Genomic DNA, 6576 nt, shown 5'->3' on the forward strand with positions numbered 1-6576 from the left:
GATGCTGGGAAAGATTGAGGGCAGGAGAAGGGGACAACAGAGGATGAGATGGTTGGATGGCATCACTGACTCAATGGACATGAGTTTGAGTAAACTCCGGGAGTTGGTGATGGACAGGGAGGCCTGGTGTGCTGCAGTCCATGGGGTGGCTAAGAGTCGGACATCACTGACCGACTGAACTGAACTGAGTTGCTTTGTCTTGGTCCTCAGGCCCCAAGAGAGGAGCTGCAATTCAGGTTCTAGAAGGCGTCTTTCAGCACCAGGTTTAGGAACTTCCCTGGTGGCCCAGTGGTTAAGAACCCAGCTTGCAGTGTCACATGGAATCCACAGGTTCAATTCCTGGTTAGGGGACTAGCATCCCACATGCAGTGCAGCAGCTAAGCCCGTGTGTTGGAGCCCTGTGCTCTACAAGTAGAGAGTCGGTGTGCAGCAATGAAGACCTGGTGTGGCACAACTAAGACCCAATGCAGCCAGATAAATAATAAAAAATAAAAATAGATAAACCGCCCCCCATCACTGTCTTTTTTTTGGGGGGGTTGTTAGTTCTAAAAGGTCTTGTAGGTCTTCATAAAACTGTTCAACTTCAGTTTCTTCAGCGTTACTGGTTGGGGCATAGACTTGGATAACTGTGATATTGAATGGTTTGCCTTGGAGACGAACAGAGATCATTCTGTCGTTTTTGAGATTGCATCCAAGTACTGCATTTTGGACTCTTTTGTTGACCATGATGGCTACTCCATTTCTTCTGAGGGATTCCTGCCCACAGTAGTAGATATAATGGTCATCTGAGTTAAATTCACCCATTCCAGTCCATTTTAGTCCTTTTCATTATAGGGGACTGGAATGCAAAAGTAGGAAGTCAAGAAACACCTGGAGTAACAGGCAAATTTGACCTTGGAATGCGGAATGAAGCAGGGCAAAGACTAATAGAGTTTTGCCAAGAAAATGCACTGGTCATACCAAACACTCTCTTCGAACAACACAAGAGGAGACTCTACACATGGACATCACCAGATGGTCAACACCGAAATCAGATTGATTATATTCTTTACAGCCAAAGATGGAGAAGCTCTATACAGTCAACAAAACCAAGACCAGGAGCTGACTGTGGCTCAGATCATGAACTCCTTATTACCAAATTCAGACTCAAATTGAAGAAAGTAGGGAAAACTGCTAGACCATTCAGGTATGACCTAAATCAAATCCCTTATGATTATAGAGTGGAAGTGAGAAATAGATTTAAGGGCCTAGATCTGATAGATAGAGTGCCTGATGAACTATGGAATGAGGTTGGTGACATTGTACAGCAGACAGGGATCAAGACCATCCCCATGGAAAAGAAATGCAAAAAAGCAAAATGGCTGTCTGGGGAGGCCTTACAAATAGCTGTGAAAAGAAGAGAGGTGAAAAGCAAAGGAGAAAAGGAAAGATATAAGCATCTGAATGCAGAGTTCCAAAGAATAGCAAGAAGAGATAAGAGAGCCTTCCTCAGCGATCAATGCAAAAAAATAGAGGAAAAGAACAAAATGGGAAAGACTAGAGATCTCTTCAAGAAAATTAGAGATACCAAGGGAATATTTCATGCAAAGATGGGCTCGATAAAGGACAGAAATGGTATGGACCTAATAGAAGCAGAAGATATTAAGAAGAGGTGGCAAGAATACACGGAAGAACTGTACAAAAAAGATCTTCACAACCCAGATAATCATGATGATGTGATCACTCATCTAGAGCCAGACATCTTGGAATGTGAAGTCAAGTGGGCCTTAGAAAGCATCACTACGAACAAAGCTAGTGGAGGTGATGGAATTCCAGTGGAGCTGTTTCAAATCCTGAAAGATGATGCTGTGAAAGTGCTGCACTCAATATGCCAGCAAATCTGGAAAACTCAGCAGTGGCCACAGGACTGGAAAAGGTCAGTTTTCATTCCAATTCCAAAGAAAGGCAATGCCAAAGAATGCTCAAACTACTGCACAATTGCACTCATCTCACATGCTAGTAAAGTAATGCTCAAAATTCTCCAAGCCAGGCTTCAGCAATACGTGAACCGTGAACTCCCTGATGTTCAAGCTGGTTTTAGAAAAGGCAGAGGAACCAGAGATCAAATTGCCAACATCCGCTGGATCATGGGAAAAGCAAGAGAGTTCCAGAAAAACATCTATTTCTGCTTTATTGACTATGCCAAAGCCTTTGACTGTGTGGATCACAATAAACTGCGGAAAATTCGGAAAGAGATGGGAATACCAGACCACCTAACCTGCCTCTTGAGAAATCTGTATGCAGGTCAGGAAGCAACAGTTAGAACTGGACATGGAACAACAGACTGGTTCCAAATAGGAAAAGGAGTACGTCAAGGCTATATATTGTCATCCTGCTTATTTAACTTCTATGCAGAGTACATCATGAGAAACGCTGGACTGGAAGAAACACAAGCTGGAATCAAGATTGCCAGGAGAAATATCAATAACTTCAGATATGCAGATGACACCACCCTTATGGCAGAAAGTGAAGAGGAGCTAAAAAGCCTCTTGATGAAAGTGAAAGAGAAGAGCGAAAAAGTTGGCTTAAAGCTCAACATTCAGAAACCTAAGATCATGGCATCTGGTCCCGTCACTTCATGGGAAACAGATGGGGAAACAGTAGAAACAGTGTCAGACTTTATTTTTTGGGGTCCAAAATCACTGCAGATGGTGACTGCAGTCATGAAATTGAGACACTTACTCCTTGGAAGACAAGTTATGACCAACATAGATAGTATATTCAAAAGCAGAGCCGTTACTTTGCCAACTAAGGTCCGTCTAGGCAAGGCTATGGTTTTTCCTGTGGTCATGTATGGATGTGAGAGTTGGACTGTGAAGAAGGCTGAGTGCCGAAGAAGTGATGCTTTTGAACTGTGGTGTTGGAGAAGACTCTTGCGCGTCCCTTGGACTGCAAGGAGATCCAACCAGTCCATTCTGAAGGAGATCAACCCTGGGATTTCTTTGGAAGGAATGATGCTAAAGCTGAAGCTCCAGTACTTTGGCCACCTCATGCGAAGAGTTGACTCATTGGAAAAGACTCTGATGCTGGGAGGGATTGGGGGCAGGAGGAGAAGGGGACGACCGAGGATGAGATGGCTGGATGGCATCACGGACTAGATGGACGTGAGTCTGAGTGAACTCTGGGAGATGGTGATGGACAGGGAGGCCTGGTGTGCTGTGATTCATGGGGTCGCAAAGAGTCAGACACGACTGAGTGACTGAACTGAACTACTGATCACTGTCTTTTAAAAAACAACAAAGCAGCCACACTCAGGGAAGCCACTAGATGGCGCCTTCACTCCATGGTGGCCTGTGGCCAGCGCTCCCTTTAGGCTTCCAGAGGCTCCCTCATCTGCTTGCTTTTCCTCTGGAGGTCTCCTCTTCCCAGCCTCACTTTGAACCTTTTTATTAGAAAACTAATAACGTCACGTTCTTCAGAGGATCCCTGTGAGTGAAGGAGACAAGTTAGTGTTAAACACATGCCCTGCTCTCAGGGGCTTGTCTAGTTAGGGGATGAGACAGGAAAAGGGAAGTGTTTAAACAATGCAAGAGAAAAACAGCAGGGTGGTGACTCAAGAGACTTTGCCATCTGCCCGTCCAGCCCTGAAGGGGCGGGGCCAGGGAGGGCGACCCCAGTGGCAGAGGACGAACAAATGTGACCCTCCAGAAGGAAACATGAACAGGACGGAAGTTAAAATGAACAGGCACGAAGCCCCTAACATGTGAGCGCAGGAACTGGAAAACCCACAGGACACGGCCATCGGCTCAGTGTAGTGCTGTGGAGACGCTAAACGTGTGTGGGCGCTCGGGGCCAGCCTCAGAAATGAGGGCTGGGGTGAAGGTGGGAGTTTGGGGCCCCCTCACCTCGAGATCTGCCCTGGCACACCTGGCTCCCTGGCCAAGGGTCCCTGCTCCCCTGCTGCCCTGGGCACCGGCTGTCTGTCCCTGGATGCCTGGGACCTACCTGGCTGCTCTCTGGGCCTCTGCACTCACTTGGGGCTAATGCGGGAGCATCACGTTAATTAGTTATTCATTTAATTTAACTTCACATTTGGTCTCAATTAAGCTTAAAGTGTTCTTCCTTATAGATGTTACAATAGCACTTGTAATTAAAAAGCAGTAACTCTTCGCATTCCTCCTTCCGAGATCCGTGGGGAGGCTGGGCTAATGAGGGGGAGTGGGGATAAGCCAAGAAAAGGAAAGCTACTCTCTCAGTGGATCTCCACACCCTGAGGGGGGCCATCAGGAGTGAGGTCGGGGAAGGAATGGACACATTGTGGGGTTGGTGGGCACCCTGAGAACTGGAGAGTGGATCTGGAGCTAAGGGGCCAGCCTTGGCTATGCAGGCGTGGGGGTATGGGGAGGATGGCGGAGGGGCGGTAAAAGGAGGTGGTCCTTAGGGGTGGAGGATGGGGCCCTACACTGGGGGGAGGGCACAGAATAATGCCCCCTCCTCCAGAGAGGTCCGCATCCCGAATGCCAGGATCAGTGAATGTTATCTTTCACAGTAAATGAGACTCTGCCGATGCGGTTAAGGACCATGACGTTGGGAGACTACTCTGGATTGGGGGTGGGCCCAATGTAATCACAGCTGCTCCCGGTAAATCGGAGAGGGAGGCAGGAGTGTCAGGTGTCAGGTTAGATGACGCTGGCCTTTTTAAACATGTAATTAGTTACTTGATTTATTATTGGCGGCGGCGGGCCTTAGTTGCAGCACACGGGATCTTTTCCTTGTGGCACGCGGGCTTCTCGCTCTAGTTGTGGTGCGCAGGCTCAGTTGACCTGATGTGGGATCTTAGTTTTCTGACCAGGGATTGAACCTATGTCTTCTGTGTTGGAAGGCAGTTTCCTAACCACTGGACCACCAGGGAAGTCCCTGATGCTGGCTTTTTTTTAAATATTTGAATTTTTTTTAATTTTTGGCTTCCACCTTGCTATTTGCATGCAAGATCTTAGTTCCCTGACTGGGAATTGAACCTGCATCCTCAGCAGTGAAAGTGCCCAGCCCTAACCACTGGATCACCAGGGAATTTCCAGAAGATGCTGGCTTTGAAGATGGAGGCAAGGCCAAGGAATATGGGCAGCCTCCAGAGGCTGGAAAAGGCAAGGAAACAGGATTCTTCCCTGGAACCTCCAAAACTTTGATTTTAGCCTTGGGAACTCATTTCAGATATCTGACCTCAAAAGCACTATAAGTTAATAAATTCGTATTGTTCTAAATTACTAGTGAAAAAAGTGAAAGTGTTAGTTGTTCAGTCATGTCCGACTCTGCCATTCCATGGACTGTGTAGCCCACCAGGATCCTCTGTCCACGGGATTCTCCAGGCAAGAATACTGGAGTGGGTTGCCATTTTCTTCTCCAGGGATATTCCCAACTGAGGGGTCACATCTGGGTTTCTTGCATTGCAGGAAGTTTCTTTACCGTCTGAGCCACCAAGGAAGCCCTCTTTACTACTAAGTTTGTAGTAATTTGTTACAGCAGCAATAGGAAAGTATTACACATCCCCAGGATAAAAAGGGGCCAATATCAATCTGAAGATAGCAAAACCAAAGAAATCCTCAAAGATTTAAAAAAAAAAAAGTGGAGAGGATGGCCATAGGGCATTTAAGTAGCAAATAAATGCCACCAAATTCCAAATAAATGTGTAAGGACCCCGAGTTCCCCGAGGGCAGGACCTGGGCTAAATGCACATCTTTTACACCAGTGGTCCTAACCTTTTTGGCTCCAGGGCCCGGTTTTGTGGAAGACAATTTTTCCACGGACCAAAGGGCTGGGTGGATGGTTTCAGGACGATTCAAGTGCATTACCTGTATTATGCACTTTATTTCTTGGATTACTACATTAGCTCCACCTCAGATCGTCAGGCATTAGATCACAGAGGTCGGGGACCCCTGCTTCACAGTATCCAATGTGTGTGAGGAAAACCAGAAGATGAACTTTTCATTCTGTCTGTGCTGCTGGGCCCTGGTTTTGATCCCTGCTGTCATTTCTTAGGTCCCAGGAAACTGAGGCAGGAGGGTGTGTGTTGAGTGGGTGGGGAGGGGGGCTTGGAAATATTTTCCTTGAGTAAACAGCAACTGATGTGGCTTGTAGAGACAGAGGTCAAGAAACGCACACACATTCTTGGCCTGTGGCTTTGGTTCTTCCATTGGCGCCTCTGAAAACCAACCCAAGTATCCATTTTTCCAGGCAGGCAGTGCTGAAAAGAGATGGTCGTGTGTGTCCTTGACAGTGAATCCACCAGTCGCTCCATCAGTGAGGAGCTTTACTTGAGGGGGAAGCTGAAGTCTTATAGTGCAGGGGCCCCCAAGCCAGAGCTGATCAGTGAAGCTGTCCCTGAGTCCATGTGGCTTCTGATTGCATAGCCCTGGATTCCTGAGATTCCAGATTTTGCAGTTGACTCAACTGCATTTCCCTGCTACTTCCTGCCTCCTCCCTTTTCCTTTGTTTTCACCTTACAGGGCAATGTGGTAAAAGACAGTGAAGAGCTGAGACTGCTTGACTTTAGACCTGGTTCCTGTTTAACTCCTAGCTGAGTGACCTCAAGCAAACCAC

Source organism: Budorcas taxicolor, chromosome 25 (assembly GCF_023091745.1).
Source record: "Budorcas taxicolor isolate Tak-1 chromosome 25, Takin1.1, whole genome shotgun sequence".
NCBI classification, from domain to species: domain Eukaryota; kingdom Metazoa; phylum Chordata; class Mammalia; order Artiodactyla; family Bovidae; genus Budorcas; species Budorcas taxicolor.